Source organism: Symphalangus syndactylus, chromosome 6, assembly GCF_028878055.3.
Source record: "Symphalangus syndactylus isolate Jambi chromosome 6, NHGRI_mSymSyn1-v2.1_pri, whole genome shotgun sequence".
Classification (NCBI taxonomy): domain Eukaryota; kingdom Metazoa; phylum Chordata; class Mammalia; order Primates; family Hylobatidae; genus Symphalangus; species Symphalangus syndactylus.
This window is the reverse complement of record NC_072428.2, coordinates 154,186,573-154,209,563: the sequence shown is the minus strand read 5'-3', so window position 1 is coordinate 154,209,563 and position 22,991 is coordinate 154,186,573.

Here is a 22,991-nt window from a genome sequence, read left to right as displayed (position 1 = left end):
ACTTGCATTTTCTACAGAAAGAGTGTTTCAGAACGGCTCAATCAAAACTAAGGTTCAACCCTTTTAGTTGAACACACAGAACAGAAAGAAGTTTCACACAATTCTTCTGTGTAGTTTCTATTTGTAGACATTCCTTTTCCCAATATAGGCCTCTCAGCGCTCAGAATGTCCAATTGCAGTTTCTACAGAAAGAGTGTTTCAGAAAGGCTCAATCAAAAGTAAGGTTCAACTCTGTTAGTTGAATGCACAGAACAGAAAGAATTTTCATACAATGCTTCTGTGTAGTTTATATTTGAACATATTCTTTTTTCCACTATTACCCACTTAGCGCTACGAATGTCCAGTTGCATTTTCTACAGACAGAGTGTTTCAAAACTGCTCAATCAAAAGTATGGTTTAACACTGTTAGCTGAATGCTCAGATCAGAAAGAAATTTCACAGAATGCTTCTGTGTAGTTTATATTTGAATATATTCCTTTTTCCACTACTACGCTCTTAGCGCTCCAAATGTCCAGTTGCATTTTCTACAGAAAGAGTGTTCAGATCTGCTCAATCAAAAGTATGGTTTAACTCTGTTAGCTGAATGCACAGATCAGAAAGAAGTTTCACCGAATGATTCTGTGTAGTTTGTATTTGAAGACATTCCTTTTTCCACTATTACACTCTTAGCGCTCCGAATCTGCACTTGCATTTTCTACAAAAAGAGTGTTTCATAACTGCTCAATCAAAAATATGTTTTATCTCTGTTAACTGAATTTACAGATCAGAAATAAGTTTCACAGAATGCATGTGTGTAGTTTTTATTTGAAGATATTCTTTTTCCCAATGTAGGCCTCTTAGCGCTTAGCATGTCCAATTGCAGTTTCTACAGAAAGAGTGTTTCAGAACGGCTCAATCAAAAGTAAGGATCAACTCTGTTAGTTGAATGCACAGAACAGAAAGAATTTTCACTGAATGCTACTGTGTAGTTTATATTTGAATATATTCCTTTTTCCACTATTACCCTCTTAGCTCACCGAATGTCCACTTGCATTTTCTACAGAAAGAGTGTTCAGAACTGCGCAATCAAAAGTATGGTTTAACTCTGTTAGCTTAATGAATATATCAGAAATATGTTTCACACAATGCTTCTGTGTAGTTTTTATTTGAAGATATTATTTTTCCCAATATAGGCCTCTTAGCGCACAGAATGTCCAATTGCAGTTTCTACAGAAAGAGTGTTTCAGAAAGGCTCAATCAAAAGTAAGGTTCAACTCTGTTAGTTGAATGCACAGAACAGAAAGTAGTTTCATACAATGCTTCTGTGTAGTTTATATTTGAACATATTCTTTTTTCCACTATTACCCACTTAGCGCTACGAATGTCCAGTTGCATTTTCTACAGACAGAGTGTTTCAAAACTGCTCAATCAAAAGTATGGTTTAACTCTGTTAGCTGAATGCTCAGATCAGAATGAAGTTTCACAGAATGCTTCTGTGTAGTTTATATTTGAATATATTCCTTTTTCCACTACTACTCTCTTAGCGCTCCAAATGTCCAGTTGCATTTTCTACAGAAAGAGTGTTCAGATCTGCTCAATCAAAAGTACGGTTTAACACTGTTAGCTGAATGCACATATCAGAAAGAAGTTTCACAGAATGATTCTGTGTAGTTTATATTTGGAGACATTCCTTTTTCCACTATTACCCTCTTAGCGCTCCGAATATCCACTTGCATTTTCTACAGAAAGAGTGTTTCAGAACGGCTCAAACAAAACTAAGGTTCAACTCTTTTAGTTGAACACACAGAACAGAAAGAAGTTTCACACAATTCTTCTGTGTAGTTTTTATTTGTAGACATTCATTTTCCCAATATAGGCCTCTTAGCGCTCAGAATGTCCAATTGCAGTTTCTACAGAAAGAGTGTTTCAGAACGGCTCAATCAAAACTAAGGTTCAACTCTGTTAGTTGAATGCACAGAACAGAAAGAAGTTTCATACAATGCTTCTGTGTAGTTTATATTTGAACATATTCTTTTTTCCACTATTACCCACTTAGCGCTACGAATGTCCAGTTGCATTTTCGACAGACAGAGTGTTTCAAAACTGCTCAATCAAAAGTATGGTTTAACTCTGTTAGCTGAATGCTCAGATCAGAAAGAAGTTTCACAGAATGCTTCTGTGTAGTTTATATTTGAATATATTCCTTTTTCCACTACTACGCTCTTAGCGCTCCAAATGTCCAGTTGCATTTTCTACAGAAAGAGTGTTCAGATCTGCTCAATCAAAAGTATGGTTTAACTCTGTTAGCTGAATGCACAGATCAGAAAGAAGTTTCACCGAATGATTCTGTGTAGTTTATATTTGAAGACATTCCTTTTTCCACTATTACCCTCTTAGCACTCCGAATCTCCACTTGCGTTTTCTACAAAAAGAGTGTTTCATAACTGCTCAATCAAAAATATGTTTTATCTCTGTTAACTGAATTTACAGATCAGAAATAAGTTTCACAGAATGCATCTGTGTAGTTTTTATTTGAAGATATTCTTTTTCCCAATATAGGCCTCTTAGCGCTTATCATGTCCAATTGCAGTTTCTACAGAAAGAGTGTTTCAGAACGGCTCAATCAAAAGTAAGGTTCAACTCTGTTAGTTGAATGCACAGAACAGAAAGAATTTTCACTGAATGCTACTGTGTAGTTTATATTTGAATATATTCCTTTTTCCACTATTACCCTCTTAGCGCTCCGAATGTCCACTTGCATTTTCTACAGAAAGAGTGTTCAGAACTGCGCAATCAAAAGTATGGTTTAACTCTGTTAGCTTAATGAACATATCAGAAATAAGTTTCACACAATGCTTCTGTGTAGTTTTTATTTGAAGATATTATTTTTCCCAATAGAGGCCTCTTAGCGCTCAGAATGTCCAATTGCAGTTTCTACAGAAAGAGTGTTTCAGAAAGGCTCAATCAAAAGTAAGGTTCAACTCTGTTAGTTGAATGCACAGAACAGAAAGAAGTTTCATACAATGCTTCTGTGTAGTTTATATTTGAACATATTCTTTTTTCCACTATTACCCACTTAGCGCTACGAATGTCCAGTTGCATTTTCTACAGACAGAGTGTTTCAAAACTGCTCAATCAAAAGTATGGTTTAACTCTGTTATCTGAATGCTCAGATCAGAAAGAAGTTTCACAGAATGCTTCTGTGTAGTTTATATTTGAATATATTCCTTTTTCCACTACTACTCTCTTAGCGCTCCAAATGTCCAGTTGCATTTTCTACAGAAAGAGTGTTCAGATCTGCTCAATCAAAAGTATGGTTTAACTCTGTTAGCTGAATGCACAGATCAGAAAGAAGTTTCTCAGAATGATTCTGTGTAGTTTATATTTGGAGACATTCCTTTTTCCACTATTACCCTCTTAGCGCTCCGAATCTCCACTTGCATTTTCTACAGAAAGAGTGTTTCAGAACGGCTCAATCAAAACTAAGGTTCAACCCTTTTAGTTGAACACACAGAACAGAAAGAAGTTTCACACAATTCTTCTGTGTAGTTTTTATTTGTAGACATTCCTTTTCCCAATATAGGCCTCTCAGCGCTCAGAATGTCCAATTGCAGTTTCTACAGAAAGAGTGTTTCAGAACGGCTCATTCAAAAGTAAGGTTCAACTCTGTTAGTTGAATGCACAGAACAGAAAGAATTTTCATACAATGCTTCTGTGTAGTTTATATTTGAACATATTCTTTTTTCCACTATTACCCACTTAGCGCTACGAATGTCCAGTTGCATTTTCTACAGACAGAGTGTTTCAAAACTGCTCAATCAAAAGTATGGTTTAACACTGTTAGCTGAATGCTCAGATCAGAAAGAAGTTTCACAGAATGCTTCTGTGTAGTTTATATTTGAATATATTCCTTTTTCCACTACTACGCTCTTAGCGCTCCAAATGTCCAGTTGCATTTTCTACAGAAAGAGTGTTCAGATCTGCTCAATCAAAAGTATGGTTTAACTCTGTTAGCTGAATGCACAGATCAGAAAGAAGTTTCACCGAATGATTCTGTGTAGTTTGTATTTGAAGACATTCCTTTTTCCACTATTACACTCTTAGCGCTCCGAATCTCCACTTGCATTTTCTACAAAAAGAGTGTTTCATAACTGCTCAATCAAAAATATGTTTTATCTCTGTTAACTGAATTTACAGATCAGAAATAAGTTTCACAGAATGCATGTGTGTAGTTTTTATTTGAAGATATTCTTTTTCCCAATGTAGGCCTCTTAGCGCTTAGCATGTCCAATTGCAGTTTCTACAGAAAGAGTGTTTCAGAACGGCTCAATCAAAAGTAAGGTTCAACTCTGTTAGTTGAATGCACAGAACAGAAAGAATTTTCACTGAATGCTACTCTGTAGTTTATATTTGAATATATTCCTTTTTCCACTATTACCCTCTTAGCTCACCGAATGTCCACTTGCATTTTCTACAGAAAGAGTGTTCAGAACTGCGCAATCAAAAGTATGGTTTAACTCTGTTAGCTTAATGAACATATCAGAAATAAGTTTCACACAATGCTTCTGTGTAGTTTTTATTTGAAGATATTATTTTTCCCAATATAGGCCTCTTAGCGCACAGAATGTCCAATTGCAGTTTCTACAGAAAGAGTGTTTCAGAAAGGCTCAATCAAAAGTAAGGTTCAACTCTGTTAGTTGAATGCACAGAACAGAAAGTAGTTTCATACAATGCTTCTGTGTAGTTTATATTTGAACATATTCTTTTTTCCACTATTACCCACTTAGCGCTACGAATGTCAAGTTGCATTTTCTACAGACAGAGTGTTTCAAAACTGCTCAATCAAAAGTATGGTTTAACTCTGTTAGCTGAATGCTCAGATCAGAATGAAGTTTCACAGAATGCTTCTGTGTAGTTTATATTTGAATATATTCCTTTTTCCACTACTACTCTCTTAGCGCTCCAAATGTCCAGTTGCATTTTCTACAGAAAGAGTGTTCAGATCTGCTCAATCAAAAGTACGGTTTAACTCTGTTAGATGAATGCACAGATCAGAAAGAAGTTTCACAGAATGATTCTGTGTAGTTTATATTTGGAGACATTCCTTTTTCCACTATTACCCTCTTAGCGCTCCGAATCTCCACTTGCATTTTCTACAGAAAGAGTGTTTCAGAACGGCTCAAACAAAACTAAGGTTCAACTCTTTTAGTTGAACACACAGAACAGAAAGAAGTTTCACACAATTCTTCTGTGTAGTTTTTATTTGTAGACATTCATTTTCCCAATATAGGCCTCTTAGCGCTCAGAATGTCCAATTGCAGTTTCTACAGAAAGAGTGTTTCAGAACGGCTCAATCAAAACTAAGGTTCAACTCTGTTAGTTGAATGCACAGAACAGAAAGAAGTTTCATACAATGCTTATGTGTAGTTTATATTTGAACATATTCTTTTTTCCACTATTACCCACTTAGCGCTACGAATGTCCAGTTGCATTTTCTACAGACAGAGTTTTTCAAAACTGCTCAATCAAAAGTATAGTTTAACTCTGTTAGCTGAATGCTCAGATCAGAAAGAAGTTTCACAGAATGCTTCTGTGTAGTTTATATTTGAATATATTCCTTTTTCCACTACTACGCTCTTAGCGCTCCAAATGTCCAGTTGCATTTTCTACAGAAAGAGTGTTCAGATCTGCTCAATCAAAAGTATGGTTTAACTCTGTTAGCTGAATGCACAGATCACAAAGAAGTTTCACCGAATGATTCTGTGTAGTTTATATTTGAAGACATTCCTTTTTCCACTATTACCCACTTAGCGCTCCGAATCTCCACTTGCGTTTTCTACAAAAAGAGTGTTTCATAACTGCTCAATCAAAAATATGTTTTATCTCTGTTAACTGAATTTACAGATCAGAAATAAGTTTCACAGAATGCATCTGTGTAGTTTTTATTTGAAGATATTCTTTTTCCCAATGTAGGCCTCTTAGCGCTTAGCATGTCCAATTGCAGTTTCTACAGAAAGAGTGTTTCAGAATGGCTCAATCAAAAGTAAGGTTCAACTCTGTTAGTTGAATGCACAGAACAGAAAGAATTTTCACTGAATGCTACTGTGTAGTTTATATTTGAATATATTCCTTTTTCCACTATTACCCTCTTAGCGCTCCGAATGTCCACTTGCATTTTCTACAGAAAGAGTGTTCAGAACTGCGCAATCAAAAGTATGGTTTAACTCTGTTAGCTTAATGAACATATCAGAAATAAGTTTCACACAATGCTTCTGTGTAGTTTTTATTTGAAGATATTATTTTTCCCAATAGAGGCCTCTTAGCGCTCAGAATGTCCAATTGCAGTTTCTACAGAAAGAGTGTTTCAGAAAGGCTCAATCAAAAGTAAGGTTCAACTCTGTTAGTTGAATGCACAGAACAGAAAGAAGTTTCATACAATGCTTCTGTGTAGTTTATATTTGAACATATTCTTTTTTCCACTATTACCCACTTAGCGCTACGAATGTCCAGTTGCATTTTCTACAGACAGAGTGTTTCAAAACTGCTCAATCAAAAGTATGGTTTAACTCTGTTATCTGAATGCTCAGATCAGAAAGAAGTTTCACAGAATGCTTCTGTGTAGTTTATATTTGAATATATTCCTTTTTCCACTACTACTCTCTTAGCGCTCCAAATGTCCAGTTGCATTTTCTACAGAAAGAGTGTTCAGATCTGCTCAATCAAAAGTATGGTTTAACTCTGTTAGCTGAATGCACAGATCAGAAAGAAGTTTCTCAGAATGATTCTGTGTAGTTTATATTTGGAGACATTCCTTTTTCCACTATTACCCTCTTAGCGCTCCGAATCTCCACTTGCATTTTCTACAGAAAGAGTGTTTCAGAACGGCTCAATCAAAACTAAGGTTCAACCCTTTTAGTTGAACACACAGAACAGAAAGAAGTTTCACACAATTCTTCTGTGTAGTTTCTATTTGTAGACATTCCTTTTCCCAATATAGGCCTCTCAGCGCTCACAATGTCCAATTGCAGTTTCTACAGAAAGAGTGTTTCAGAACGGCTCATTCAAAAGTAAGGTTCAACTCTGTTAGTTGAATGCACAGAACAGAAAGAATTTTCATACAATGCTTCTGTGTAGTTTATATTTGAACATATTCTTTTTTCCACTATTACCCACTTAGCGCTACGAATGTCCAGTTGCATTTTCTACAGACAGAGTGTTTCAAAACTGCTCAATCAAAAGTATGGTTTAACACTGTTAGCTGAATGCTCAGATCAGAAAGAAATTTCACAGAATGCTTCTGTGTAGTTTATATTTGAATATATTCCTTTTTCCACTACTACGCTCATAGCGCTCCAAATGTCCAGTTGCATTTTCTACAGAAAGAGTGTTCAGATCTGCTCAATCAAAAGTATGGTTTAACTCTGTTAGCTGAATGCACAGATCAGAAAGAAGTTTCACCGAATGATTCTGTGTAGTTTGTATTTGAAGACATTCCTTTTTCCACTATTACACTCTTAGCGCTCCGAATCTCCACTTGCATTTTCTACAAAAAGAGTGTTTCATAACTGCTCAATCAAAAATATGTTTTATCTCTGTTAACTGAATTTACAGATCAGAAATAAGTTTCACAGAATGCATGTGTGTAGTTTTTATTTGAAGATATTCTTTTTCCCAATGTAGGCCTCTTAGCGCTTAGCATGTCCAATTGCAGTTTCTACAGAAAGAGTGTTTCAGAACGTCTCAATCAAAAGTAAGGATCAACTCTGTTAGTTGAATGCACAGAACAGAAAGAATTTTCACTGAATGCTACTGTGTAGTTTATATTTGAATATATTCCTTTTTCCACTATTACCCTCTTAGCTCACCGAATGTCCACTTGCATTTTCTACAGAAAGAGTGTTCAGAACTGCGCAATCAAAAGTATGGTTTAACTCTGTTAGCTTAATGAATATATCAGAAATATGTTTCACACAATGCTTCTGTGTAATTTTTATTTGAAGATATTATTTTTCCCAATATAGGCCTCTTAGCGCACAGAATGTCCAATTGCAGTTTCTACAGAAAGAGTGTTTCAGAAAGGCTCAATCAAAAGTAAGGTTCAACTCTGTTAGTTGAATGCACAGAACAGAAAGTAGTTTCATACAATGCTTCTGTGTAGTTTATATTTGAACATATTCTTTTTTCCACTATTACCCACTTAGCGCTACGAATGTCCAGTTGCATTTTCTACAGACAGAGTGTTTCAAAACTGCTCAATCAAAAGTATCGTTTAACTCTGTTAGCTGAATGCTCAGATCAGAATGAAGTTTCACAGAATGCTTCTGTGTAGTTTATGTTTGAATATATTCCTTTTTCCACTACTACTCTCTAAGCGCTCCAAATGTCCAGTTGCATTTTCTACAGAAAGAGTGTTCAGATCTGCTCAATCAAAAGTACGGTTTAACTCTGTTAGCTGAATGCACAGATCAGAAAGAAGTTTCACAGAATGATTCTGTGTAGTTTATATTTGGAGACATTCCTTTTTCCACTATTACCCTCTTAGCGCTCCGAATCTCCACTTGCATTTTCTACAGAAAGAGTGTTTCAGAACGGCTCAAACAAAACTAAGGTTCAACTCTTTTAGTTGAACACACAGAACAGAAAGAAGTTTCACACAATTCTTCTGTGTAGTTTTTATTTGTAGACATTCATTTTCCCAATATAGGCCTCTTAGCGCTCAGAATGTCCAATTGCAGTTTCTACAGAAAGAGTGTTTCAGAACGGCTCAATCAAAACTAAGGTTCAACTCTGTTAGTTGAATGCACAGAACAGAAAGAAGTTTCATACAATGCTTCTGTGTAGTTTATATTTGAACATATTCTTTTTTCCACTATTACCCACTTAGCGCTACGAATGTCCAGTTGCATTTTCTACAGACAGAGTGTTTCAAAACTGCTCAATCAAAAGTATGGTTTAACTCTGTTGGCTGAATGCTCAGATCAGAAAGAAGTTTCACAGAATGCTTCTGTGTAGTTTATATTTGAATATATTCCTTTTTCCACTACTACGCTCTTAGCGCTCCAAATGTCCAGTTGCATTTTCTACAGAAAGAGTGTTCAGATCTGCTCAATCAAAAGTATGGTTTAACTCTGTTAGCTGAATGCACAGATCAGAAAGAAGTTTCACCGAATGATTCTGTGTAGTTTATATTTGAAGACATTCCTTTTTCCACTATTACCCTCTTAGCGCTCCGAATCTCCACTTGCGTTTTCTACAAAAAGAGTGTTTCATAACTGCTCAATCAAAAATATGTTTTATCTCTGTTAACTGAATTTACAGATCAGAAATAAGTTTCACAGAATGCATCTGTGTAGTTTTTATTTGAAGATATTCTTTTTCCCAATGTAGGCCTCTTAGCGCTTAGCATGTCCAATTGCAGTTTCTACAGAAAGAGTATTTCAGAACGGCTCAATCAAAAGTAAGGTTCAACTCTGTTAGTTGAATGCACAGAACAGAAAGAAGTTTCACAGAATGCTACTGTGTAGTTTATATTTGAATATATTCCTTTTTCCACTATTACCCTTTTAGCGCTCCGAATGTCCACTTGCATTTTCTACAGAAAGAGTGTTCAGAACTGCGCAATCAAAAGTATGGTTTAACTCTGTTAGCTTAATGAACATTTCAGAAATAAGTTTCACACAATGCTTCTGTGTAGTTTTTATTTGAAGATATTATTTTTCCCAATATAGGCCTCTTAGCGCTCAGAATGTCCAATTGCAGTTTCTACAGAAAGATTGTTTCAGAAAGGCTCAATCAAAAGTAAGGTTCAACTCTGTTAGTTGAATGCACAGAACAGAAAGAAGTTTCATACAATGCTTCTGTGTAGTTTATATTTGAACATATTCTTTTTTCCACTATTACCCACTTAGCGCTACGAATGTCCAGTTGCATTTTCAACAGACAGAGTGTTTCAAAACTGCTCAATCAAAAGTATGGTTTAACTCTGTTAGCTGAATGCTCAGATCAGAAAGAAGTTTCACAGAATGCTTCTGTGTAGTTTATATTTGAATATATTCCTTTTTCCACTACTACTCTCTTAGCGCTCCAAATGTCCAGTTGCATTTTCTACAGAAAGAGTGTTCAGATCTGCTCAATCAAAAGTATGGTTTAACTCTGTTAGCTGAATGCACAGATCAGAAAGAAGTTTCACAGAATGATTCTGTGTAGTTTATATTTGGAGACATTCCTTTTTCCACTATTACCCTCTTAGCGCTCCGAATCTCCACTTGCATTTTCTACATAAAGAGTGTTTCACAACGGCTCAATCAAAACTAAGGTTCAACTCTTTTAGTTGAACAAACAGAACAGAAAGAAGTTTCACACAATTCTTCTGTGTAGTTTTTATTTGTAGACATTCCTTTTCCCAATATAGGCCTCTTAGCGCTCAGAATGTCCAATTGCAGTTTCTACAGAAAGAGTGTTTCAGAACGGCTCAATCAAAAGTAAGGTTCAACTCTGTTAGTTGAATGCACAGAACAGAAAGAAGTTTCATAGAATGCTTCTGTGTAGTTTATATTTGAACATATTCTTTTTTCCACTATTACCCACTTAGCGCTACGAATGTCCACTTGCATTTTCGACAGACAGAGTGTTTCAAAACTGCTCAATCAAAAGTATGGATTAACTCTGTTAGCTGAATGCTCAGATCAGAAAGAAGTTTCACAGAATGCTTCTGTGTAGTTTATATTTGAATATATTCCTTTTTCCACTACTACGCTCTTAGCGCTCCAAATGTCCAGTTGCATTTTCTACAGAAAGAGTGTTCAGATCTGCTCAATCAAAAGTATGGTTTAACTCTGTTAGCTGAATGCACAGATCAGAAAGAAGTTTCACCGAATGATTCTGTGTAGTTTATATTTGAAGACATTCCTTTTTCCACTATTACCCTCTTAGCGCTCCGAATCTCCACTTGCGTTTTCTACAAAAAGAGTGTTTCATAACTGCTCAATCAAAAATATGTTTTATCTCTGTTAACTGAATTTACAGATCAGAAATAAGTTTCACAGAATGCATCTGTGTAGTTTTTATTTGAAGATATTCTTTTTCCCAATGTAGGCCTCTTAGCGCTTATCATGTCCAATTGCAGTTTCTACAGAAAGAGTGTTTCAGAACGGCTCAATCAAAAGTAAGGTTCAACTCTGTTAGTTGAATGCACAGAACAGAAAGAATTTTCACTGAATGCTACTCTGTAGTTTATATTTGAATATATTCCTTTTTCCACTATTACCCTCTTAGCTCACCGAATGTCCACTTGCATTTTCTACAGAAAGAGTGTTCAGAACTGCGCAATCAAAAGTATGGTTTAACTCTGTTAGCTTAATGAACATATCAGAAATAAGTTTCACACAATGCTTCTGTGTAGTTTTTATTTGAAGATATTATTTTTCCCAATATAGGCCTCTTAGCGCACAGAATGTCCAATTGCAGTTTCTACAGAAAGAGTGTTTCAGAAAGGCTCAATCAAATGTAAGGTTCAACTCTGTTAGTTGAATGCACAGAACAGAAAGTAGTTTCATACAATGCTTCTGTGTAGTTTATATTTGAACATATTCTTTTTTCCACTATTACGCACTTAGCGCTACGAATGTCCAGTTGCATTTTCTACAGACAGAGTGTTTCAAAACTGCTCAATCAAAAGTATGGTTTAACTCTGTTAGCTGAATGCTCAGATCAGAATGAAGTTTCACAGAATGCTTCTGTGTAGTTTATATTTGAATATATTCCTTTTTCCACTACTACTCTCTTAGCGCTCCAAATGTCCAGTTGCATTTTCTACAGAAAGAGTGTTCAGATCTGCTCAATCAAAAGTACGGTTTAACTCTGTTAGCTGAATGCACAGATCAGAAAGAAGTTTCACAGAATGATTCTGTGTAGTTTATATTTGGAGACATTCCTTTTTCCACTATTACCCTCTTAGCGCTCCGAATCTCCACTTGCATTTTCTACAGAAAGAGTGTTTCAGAACGGCTCAAACAAAACTAAGGTTCAACTCTTTTAGTTGAACACACAGAACAGAAAGAAGTTTCACACAATTCTTCTGTGTAGTTTTTATTTGTAGACATTCATTTTCCCAATATAGGCCTCTTAGCGCTCAGAATGTCCAATTGCAGTTTCTACAGAAAGAGTGTTTCAGAACGGCTCAATCAAAACTAAGGTTCAACTCTGTTAGTTGAATGCACAGAACAGAAAGAAGTTTCATACAATGCTTCTGTGTAGTTTATATTTGAACATATTCTTTTTTCCACTATTACCCACTTAGCGCTACGAATGTCCAGTTGCATTTTCTACAGACAGAGTGTTTCAAAACTGCTCAATCAAAAGTATGGTTTAACTCTGTTAGCTGAATGCTCAGATCAGAAAGAAGTTTCACAGAATGCTTCTGTGTAGTTTATATTTGAATATATTCCTTTTTCCACTACTACGCTCTTAGCGCTCCAAATGTCCAGTTGCATTTTCTACAGAAAGAGTGTTCAGATCTGCTCAATCAAAAGTATGGTTTAATTCTGTTAGCTGAATGCACAGATCAGAAAGAAGTTTCACCGAATGATTCTGTGTAGTTTATATTTGAAGACATTCCTTTTTCCACTATTACCCTCTTAGCGCTCCGAATCTCCACTTGCGTTTTCTACAAAAAGAGTGTTTCATAACTGCTCAATCAAAAATATGTTTTATCTCTGTTAACTGAATTTACAGATCAGAAATAAGTTTCACAGAATGCATCTGTGTAGTTTTTATTTGAAGATATTCTTTTTCCCAATGTAGGCCTCTTAGCGCTTAGCATGTCCAATTGCAGTTTCTACAGAAAGAGTGTTTCAGAACGGCTCAATCAAAAGTAAGTTTCAACTCTGTTAGTTGAATGCACAGAACAGAAAGAATTTTCACTGAATGCTACTGTGTAGTTTATATTTGAATATATTCCTTTTTCCACTATTACCCTCTTAGCGCTCCGAATGTCCACTTGCATTTTCTACAGAAAGAGTGTTCAGAACTGCGCAATCAAAAGTATGGTTTAACTCTGTTAGCTTAATGAACATATCAGAAATAAGTTTCACACAATGCTTCTGTGTAGTTTTTATTTGAAGATATTATTTTTCCCAATAGAGGCCTCTTACCGCTCAGAATGTCCAATTGCAGTTTCTACAGAAAGAGTGTTTCAGAAAGGCTCAATCAAAAGTAAGGTTCAACTCTGTTAGTTGAATGCACAGAACAGAAAGAAGTTTCATACAATGCTTCTGTGTAGTATATATTTGAACATATTCTTTTTTCCACTATTACCTACTTAGCGCTACGAATGTCCAGTTGCATTTTCTACAGACAGAGTGTTTCAAAACTGCTCAATCAAAAGTATGGTTTAACTCTGTTATCTGAATGCTCAGATCAGAAAGAAGTTTCACAGAATGCTTCTGTGTAGTTTATATTTGAATATATTCCTTTTTCCACTACTACTCTCTTAGCGCTCCAAATGTCCAGTTGCATTTTCTACAGAAAGAGTGTTCAGATCTGCTCAATCAAAAGTATGGTTTAACTCTGTTAGCTGAATGCACAGATCAGAAAGAAGTTTCTCAGAATGATTCTGTGTAGTTTATATTTGGAGACATTCCTTTTTCCACTATTACCCTCTTAGCGCTCCGAATCTCCACTTGCATTTTCTACAGAAAGAGTGTTTCAGAACGGCTCAATCAAAACTAAGGTTCAACCCTTTTAGTTGAACACACAGAACAGAAAGAAGTTTCACACAATTCTTCTGTGTAGTTTTTATTTGTAGACATTCCTTTTCCCAATATAGGCCTCTCAGCGCTCAGAATGTCCAATTGCAGTTTCTACAGAAAGAGTGTTTCAGAACGGCTCATTCAAAAGTAAGGTTCAACTCTGTTAGTTGAATGCACAGAACAGAAAGAAGTTTCATACAATGCTTCTGTGTAGTTTATATTTGAACATATTCTTTTTTCCACTATTACCCACTTAGCGCTACGAATGTCCAGTTGCATTTTCTACAGACAGAGTGTTTCAAAACTGCTCAATCAAAAGTATGGTTTAACACTGTTAGCTGAATGCTCAGATCAGAAAGAAGTTTCACAGAATGCTTCTGTGTAGTTTATATTTGAATATATTCCTTTTTCCACTACTACGCTCTTAGCGCTCCAAATGTCCAGTTGCATTTTCTACAGAAAGAGTGTTCAGATCTGCTCAATCAAAAGTATGGTTTAACTCTGTTAGCTGAATGCACAGATCAGAAAGAAGTTTCACCGAATGATTCTGTGTAGTTTGTATTTGAAGACATTCCTTTTTCCACTATTACACTCGTAGCGCTCCGAATCTCCACTTGCGTTTTCTACAAAAAGAGTGTTTCATAACTGCTCAATCAAAAATATGTTTTATCTCTGTTAACTGAATTTACAGATGAGAAATAAGTTTCACAGAATGCATCTGTGTAGTTTTTATTTGAAGATATTCTTTTTCCCAATGTAGGCCTCTTAGCGCTTATCATGTCCAATTGCAGTTTCTACAGAAAGAGTGTTTCAGAACGGCTCAATCAAAAGTAAGGTTCAACTCTGTTAGTTGAATGCACAGAACAGAAAGAATTTTCACTGAATGCTACTGTGTAGTTTATATTTGAATATATTCCTTTTTCCACTTTTACCCTCTTAGCGCTCCGAATGTCCACTTGCATTTTCTACAGAAAGAGTGTTCAGAACTGCGCAATCAAAAGTATGGTTTAACTCTGTTAGCTTAATGAACATATCAGAAATATGTTTCACACAATGCTTCTGTGTAGTTTTTATTTGAAGATATTATTTTTCCCAATAGAGGCCTCTTAGCGCTCAGAATGTCCAATTGCAGTTTCTACAGAAAGAGTGTTTCAGAAAGGCTCAATCAAAAGTAAGGTTCAACTCTGTTAGTTGAATGCACAGAACAGAAAGAAGTTTCATACAATGCTTCTGTGTAGTTTATATTTGAACATATTCTTTTTTCCACTATTACCCACTTAGCGCTACGAATGTCCAGTTGCATTTTCTACAGACAGAGTGTTTCAAAACTGCTCAATCAAAAGTATGGTTTAACTCTGTTATCTGAATGCTCAGATCAGAAAGAAGTTTCACAGAATGCTTCTGTGTAGTTTATATTTGAATATATTCCTTTTTCCACTACTACTCTCTTAGCGCTCCAAATGTCCAGTTGCATTTTCTACAGAAAGAGTGTTCAGATCTGCTCAATCAAAAGTATGGTTTAACTCTGTTAGCTGAATACACAGATCAGAAAGAAGTTTCTCAGAATGATTCTGTGTAGTTTATATTTGGAGACATTCCTTTTTCCACTATTACCCTCTTAGCGCTCCGAATCTCCACTTGCATTTTCAACAGAAAGAGTGTTTCAGAACAGCTCAATCAAAACTAAGGTTCAACCCTTTTAGTTGAACACACAGAACAGAAAGAAGTTTCACACAATTCTTCTGTGTAGTTTTTATTTGTAGACATTCCTTTTCCCAATATAGGCCTCTCAGCGCTCAGAATGTCCAATTGCAGTTTCTACAGAAAGAGTGTTTCAGAACGGCTCAATCAAAAGTAAGGTTCAACTCTGTTATTTGAATGCACAGAACAGAAAAAAGTTTCATACAATGCTTCTGTGTAGTTTATATTTGAACATATTCTTTTTTCCACTATTACCCACTTAGCGCTACGAATGTCCACTTGCATTTTCTACAGACAGAGTGTTTCAAAACTGCTCAATCAAAAGTATGGTTTAACTCTGTTAGCTGAATGCTCAGATCAGAAAGAAGTTTCACAGAATGCTTCTGTGTAGTTTATATTTGAATATATTCCTTTTTCCACTACTACGCTCTTAGCGCTCCAAATGTCCAGTTGCATTTTCTACAGAAAGAGTGTTCAGATCTGCTCAATCAAAAGTATGGTTTAACTCTGTTAGCTGAATGCACAGATCAGAAAGAAGTTTCACCGAATGATTCTGTGTAGTTTATATTTGAAGACATTCCTTTTTCCACTATTACCCTCTTAGCGCTCCGAATCTCCACTTGCATTTTCTACAAAAAGAGTGTTTCATAACTGCTCAATCAAAAATATGTTTTATCTCTGTTAACTGAATTTACAGATCAGAAATAAGTTTCACAGAATGCATCTGTGTAGTTTTTATTTGAAGATATTCTTTTTCCCAATGTAGGCCTCTTAGCCCTTAGCATGTCCAATTGCAGTTTCTACAGAAAGAGTGTTTCAGAATGGCTCAATCAAAAGTAAGGTTCAACTCTGTTAGTTGAATGCACAGAACAGAAAGAATTTCCACAGAATGCTACTGTGTAGTTTATATTTGCATATATTCCTTTTTCCACTATTACCCTCTTAGCGCTCCGAATGTCCACTTGCATTTTCTACAGAAAGAGTGTTCAGAACTGCGCAATCAAAAGTATGGTTTAACTCTGTTAGCTTAATGAACATATCAGAAATAAGTTTCACACAATGCTTCTGTGTAGTTTTTATTTGAAGATATTATTTTTCCTAATATAGGCCTCTTAGCGCTCAGAATGTCCAATTGCAGTTTCTACAGAAAGAGTGTTTCAGAAAGGCTCAATCAAAAGTAAGGTTCAACTCTGTTAGTTGAATGCACAGAACAGAAAGAAGTTTCATACAATGCTTCTGTGTAGTTTATATTTGAACATATTCTTTTTTCCACTATTACCCACTTAGCGCTACGAATGTCCAGTTGCATTTTCTACAGACAGAGTGTTTCAAAACTGCTCAATCAAAAGTATGGTTTAAATCTGTTAGCTGAATGCTCAGATCAGAAAGAAGTTTCACAGAATGCTTCTGTGTAGTTTATATTTGAATATATTCCTTTTTCCACTACTACGCTCTTAGCGCTCCAAATGTCCAGTTGCATTTTCTACAGAAAGAGTGTTCAGATCTGCTCAATCAAAAGTATGGTTTAACTCTGTTAGCTGAATGCACAGATCAGACAGAAGTTTCACCGAATGATTCTGTGTAGTTTATATTTGAAGACATTCCTTTTTCCACTATTACCCTCTTAGCGTTCCGAATCTCCACTTGCGTTTTCTACAGAAAGAGTGTTTCATAACTGCTCAATCAAAAATATGTTTTATCTCTGTTAACTGAATTTACAGATCAGAAATAAGTTTCACAGAATGCATCTGTGTAGTTTTTATTTGAAGATATTCTTTTTCCCAATGTAGGCCTCTTAGCGCTTAGCATGTCCAATTGCAGTTTCTACAGAAAGAGTGTTTCAGAACGGCTCAATCAAAAGTAAGGTCCAACTCTGTTAGTTGAATGCACAGAACAGAAAGAATTTTCACTGAATGCTACTGTGTAGTTTATATTTGAATATATTCCTTTTTCCACTATTACCCTCTTAGCGCTCCGAATGTCCACTTGCATTTTCTACAGAAAGAGTGTTCAGAACTGCGCAATCAAAAGTATGGTTTAACTCTGTTAGCTTAATGAACATATCAGAAATATGTTTCACACAATGCTTCTGTGTAGTTTTTATTTGAAGATATTATTTTTCCCAATAGAGGCCTCTTAGCGCTCAGAATGTCCAATTGCAGTTTCTACAGAAAGAGTGTTTCAGAAAGGCTCAATCAAAAGTAAGGTTCAACTCTGTTAGTTGAATGCACAGAACAGAAAGAAGTTTCATACAATGCTTCTGTGTAGTTTATATTTGAACATATTCTTTTTTCCACTATTACCCACTTAGCGCTACGAATGTCCAGTTGCATTTTCTACAGACAGAGTGTTTCAAAACTGCTCAATCAAAAGTATGGTTTAACTCTGTTATCTGAATGCTCAGATCAGAAAGAAGTTTCACAGAATGCTTCTGTGTAGTTTATATTTGAATATATTCCTTTTTCCACTACTACTCTCTTAGCGCTCCAAATGTCCAGTTGCATTTTCTACAGAAAGAGTGTTCAGATCTGCTCAATCAAAAGTATGGTTTAACTCTGTTAGCTGAATACACAGATCAGAAAGAAGTTTCTCAGAATGATTCTGTGTAGTTTATATTTGGAGACATTCCTTTTTCCACTATTACCCTCTTAGCGCTCCGAATCTCCACTTGCATTTTCAACAGAAAGAGTGTTTCAGAACAGCTCAATCAAAACTAAGGTTCAACCCTTTTAGTTGAACACACAGAACAGAAAGAAGTTTCACACAATTCTTCTGTGTAGTTTTTATTTGTAGACATTCCTTTTCCCAATATAGGCCTCTCAGCGCTCAGAATGTCCAATTGCAGTTTCTACAGAAAGAGTGTTTCAGAACGGCTCAATCAAAAGTAAGGTTCAACTCTGTTATTTGAATGCACAGAACAGAAAAAAGTTTCATACAATGCTTCTGTGTAGTTTATATTTGAACATATTCTTTTTTCCACTATTACCCACTTAGCGCTACGAATGTCCACTTGCATTTTCTACAGACAGAGTGTTTCAAAACTGCTCAATCAAAAGTATGGTTTAACTCTGTTAGCTGAATGCTCAGATCAGAAAGAAGTTTCACAGAATGCTTCTGTGTAGTTTATATTTGAATATATTCCTTTTTCCACTACTACGCTCTTAGCGCTCCAAATGTCCAGTTGCATTTTCTACAGAAAGAGTGTTCAGATCTGCTCAATCAAAAGTATGGTTTAACTCTGTTAGCTGAATGCACAGATCAGAAAGAAGTTTCACCGAATGATTCTGTGTAGTTTATATTTGAAGACATTCCTTTTTCCACTATTACCCTCTTAGCGCTCCGAATCTCCACTTGCATTTTCTACAAAAAGAGTGTTTCATAACTGCTCAATCAAAAATATGTTTTATCTCTGTTAACTGAATTTACAGATCAGAAATAAGTTTCACAGAATGCATCTGTGTAGTTTTTATTTGAAGATATTCTTTTTCCCAATGTAGGCCTCTTAGCCCTTAGCATGTCCAATTGCAGTTTCTACAGAAAGAGTGTTTCAGAATGGCTCAATCAAAAGTAAGGTTCAACTCTGTTAGTTGAATGCACAGAACAGAAAGAATTTTCACAGAATGCTACTGTGTAGTTTATATTTGCATATATTCCTTTTTCCACTATTACCCTCTTAGCGCTCCGAATGTCCACTTGCATTTTCTACAGAAAGAGTGTTCAGAACTGCGCAATCAAAAGTATGGTTTAACTCTGTTAGCTTAATGAACATATCAGAAATAAGTTTCACACAATGCTTCTGTGTAGTTTTTATTTGAAGATATTATTTTTCCTAATATAGGCCTCTTAGCGCTCAGAATGTCCAATTGCAGTTTCTACAGAAAGAGTGTTTCAGAAAGGCTCAATCAAAAGTAAGGTTCAACTCTGTTAGTTGAATGCACAGAACAGAAAGAAGTTTCATACAATGCTTCTGTGTAGTTTATATTTGAACATATTCTTTTTTCCACTATTACCCACTTAGCGCTACGAATGTCCAGTTGCATTTTCTACAGACAGAGTGTTTCAAAACTGCTCAATCAAAAGTATGGTTTAAATCTGTTAGCTGAATGCTCAGATCAGAAAGAAGTTTCACAGAATGCTTCTGTGTAGTTTATATTTGAATATATTCCTTTTTCCACGACTACTCTCTTAGCGCTCCAAATGTCCAGTTGCATTTTCTACAGAAAGAGTGTTCAGATCTGCTCAATCAAAAGTATGGTTTAACTCTGTTAGCTGAATGCACAGATCAGACAGAAGTTTCACCGAATGATTCTGTGTAGTTTATATTTGAAGACATTCCTTTTTCCACTATTACCCTCTTAGCGTTCCGAATCTCCACTTGCGTTTTCTACAGAAAGAGTGTTTCATAACTGCTCAATCAAAAATATGTTTTATCTCTGTTAACTGAATTTACAGATCAGAAATAAGTTTCACAGAATGCATCTGTGTAGTTTTTATTTGAAGATATTCTTTTTCCCAATGTAGGCCTCTTAGCGCTTAGCATGTCCAATTGCAGTTTCTACAGAAAGAGTGTTTCAGAACGGCTCAATCAAAAGTAAGGTCCAACTCTGTTAGTTGAATGCACAGAACAGAAAGAATTTTCACTGAATGCTACTGTGTAGTTTATATTTGAATATATTCCTTTTTCCACTATTACCCTCTTAGCGCTCCGAATGTCCACTTGCATTTTCTACAGAAAGAGTGTTCAGAACTGCGCAATCAAAAGTATGGTTTAACTCTGTTAGCTTAATGAACATATCAGAAATAAGTTTCACACAATGCTTCTGTGTAGTTTTTATTTGAAGATATTATTTTTCCTAATATAGGCCTCTTAGCGCTCAGAATGTCCAATTGCAGTTTCTACAGAAAGAGTGTTTCAGAAAGGCTCAATCAAAAGTAAGGTTCAACTCTGTTAGTTGAATGCACAGAACAGAAAGAAGTTTCATACAATGCTTCTGTGTAGTTTATATTTGAACATATTCTTTTTTCCACTATTACCCACTTAGCGCTACGAATGTCCAGTTGCATTTTCTACAGACAGAGTGTTTCAAAACTGCTCAATCAAAAGTATGGTTTAAATCTGTTAGCTGAATGCTCAGATCAGAAAGAAGTTTCACAGAATGCTTCTGTGTAGTTTATATTTGAATATATTCCTTTTTCCACTACTACGCTCTTAGCGCTCCAAATGTCCAGTTGCATTTTCTACAGAAAGAGTGTTCAGATCTGCTCAATCAAAAGTATGGTTTAACTCTGTTAGCTGAATGCACAGATCAGACAGAAGTTTCACCGAATGATTCTGTGTAGTTTATATTTGAAGACATTCCTTTTTCCACTATTACCCTCTTAGCGTTCCGAATCTCCACTTGCGTTTTCTACAGAAAGAGTGTTTCATAACTGCTCAATCAAAAATATGTTTTATCTCTGTTAACTGAATTTACAGATCAGAAATAAGTTTCACAGAATGCATCTGTGTAGTTTTTATTTGAAGATATTCTTTTTCCCAATGTAGGCCTCTTAGCGCTTAGCATGTCCAATTGCAGTTTCTACAGAAAGAGTGTTTCAGAACGGCTCAATCAAAAGTAAGGTCCAACTCTGTTAGTTGAATGCACAGAACAGAAAGAATTTTCACTGAATGCTACTGTGTAGTTTATATTTGAATATATTCCTTTTTCCACTATTACCCTCTTAGCGCTCCGAATGTCCACTTGCATTTTCTACAGAAAGAGTGTTCAGAACTGCGCAATCAAAAGTATGGTTTAACTCTGTTAGCTTAATGAACATATCAGAAATATGTTTCACACAATGCTTCTGTGTAGTTTTTATTTGAAGATATTATTTTTCCCAATAGAGGCCTCTTAGCGCTCAGAATGTCCAATTGCAGTTTCTACAGAAAGAGTGTTTCAGAAAGGCTCAATCAAAAGTAAGGTTCAACTCTGTTAGTTGAATGCACAGAACAGAAAGAAGTTTCATACAATGCTTCTGTGTAGTTTATATTTGAACATATTCTTTTTTCCACTATTACCCACTTAGCGCTACGAATGTCCAGTTGCATTTTCTACAGACAGAGTGTTTCAAAACTGCTCAATCAAAAGTATGGTTTAACTCTGTTATCTGAATGCTCAGATCAGAAAGAAGTTTCACAGAATGCTTCTGTGTAGTTTATATTTGAATATATTCCTTTTTCCACTACTACTCTCTTAGCGCTCCAAATGTCCAGTTGCATTTTCTACAGAAAGAGTGTTCAGATCTGCTCAATCAAATGTATGGTTTAACTCTGTTAGCTGAATACACAGATCAGAAAGAAGTTTCTCAGAATGATTCTGTGTAGTTTATATTTGGAGACATTCCTTTTTCCACTATTACCCTCTTAGCGCTCCGAATCTCCACTTGCATTTTCAACAGAAAGAGTGTTTCAGAACAGCTCAATCAAAACTAAGGTTCAAACCTTTTAGTTGAACACACAGAACAGAAAGAAGTTTCACACAATTCTTCTGTGTAGTTTTTATTTGTAGACATTCCTTTTCCCAATATAGGCCTCTCAGCGCTCAGAATGTCCAATTGCAGTTTCTACAGAAAGAGTGTTTCAGAACGGCTCAATCAAAAGTAAGGTTCAACTCTGTTATTTGAATGCACAGAACAGAAAAAAGTTTCATACAATGCTTCTGTGTAGTTTATATTTGAACATATTCTTTTTTCCACTATTACCCACTTAGCGCTACGAATGTCCACTTGCATTTTCTACAGACAGAGTGTTTCAAAACTGCTCAATCAAAAGTATGGTTTAACTCTGTTAGCTGAATGCTCAGATCAGAAAGAAGTTTCACAGAATGCTTCTGTGTAGTTTATATTTGAATATATTCCTTTTTCCACTACTACGCTCTTAGCGCTCCAAATGTCCAGTTGCATTTTCTACAGAAAGAGTGTTCAGATCTGCTCAATCAAAAGTATGGTTTAACTCTGTTAGCTGAATGCACAGATCAGAAAGAAGTTTCACCGAATGATTCTGTGTAGTTTATATTTGAAGACATTCCTTTTTCCACTATTACCCTCTTAGCGCTCCGAATCTCCACTTGCATTTTCTACAAAAAGAGTGTTTCATAACTGCTCAATCAAAAATATGTTTTATCTCTGTTAACTGAATTTACAGATCAGAAATAAGTTTCACAGAATGCATCTGTGTAGTTTTTATTTGAAGATATTCTTTTTCCCAATGTAGGCCTCTTAGCCCTTAGCATGTCCAATTGCAGTTTCTACAGAAAGAGTGTTTCAGAATGGCTCAATCAAAAGTAAGGTTCAACTCTGTTAGTTGAATGCACAGAACAGAAAGAATTTTCACAGAATGCTACTGTGTAGTTTATATTTGCATATATTCCTTTTTCCACTATTACCCTCTTAGCGCTCCGAATGTCCACTTGCATTTTCTACAGAAAGAGTGTTCAGAACTGCGCAATCAAAAGTATGGTTTAACTCTGTTAGCTTAATGAACATATCAGAAATAAGTTTCACACAATGCTTCTGTGTAGTTTT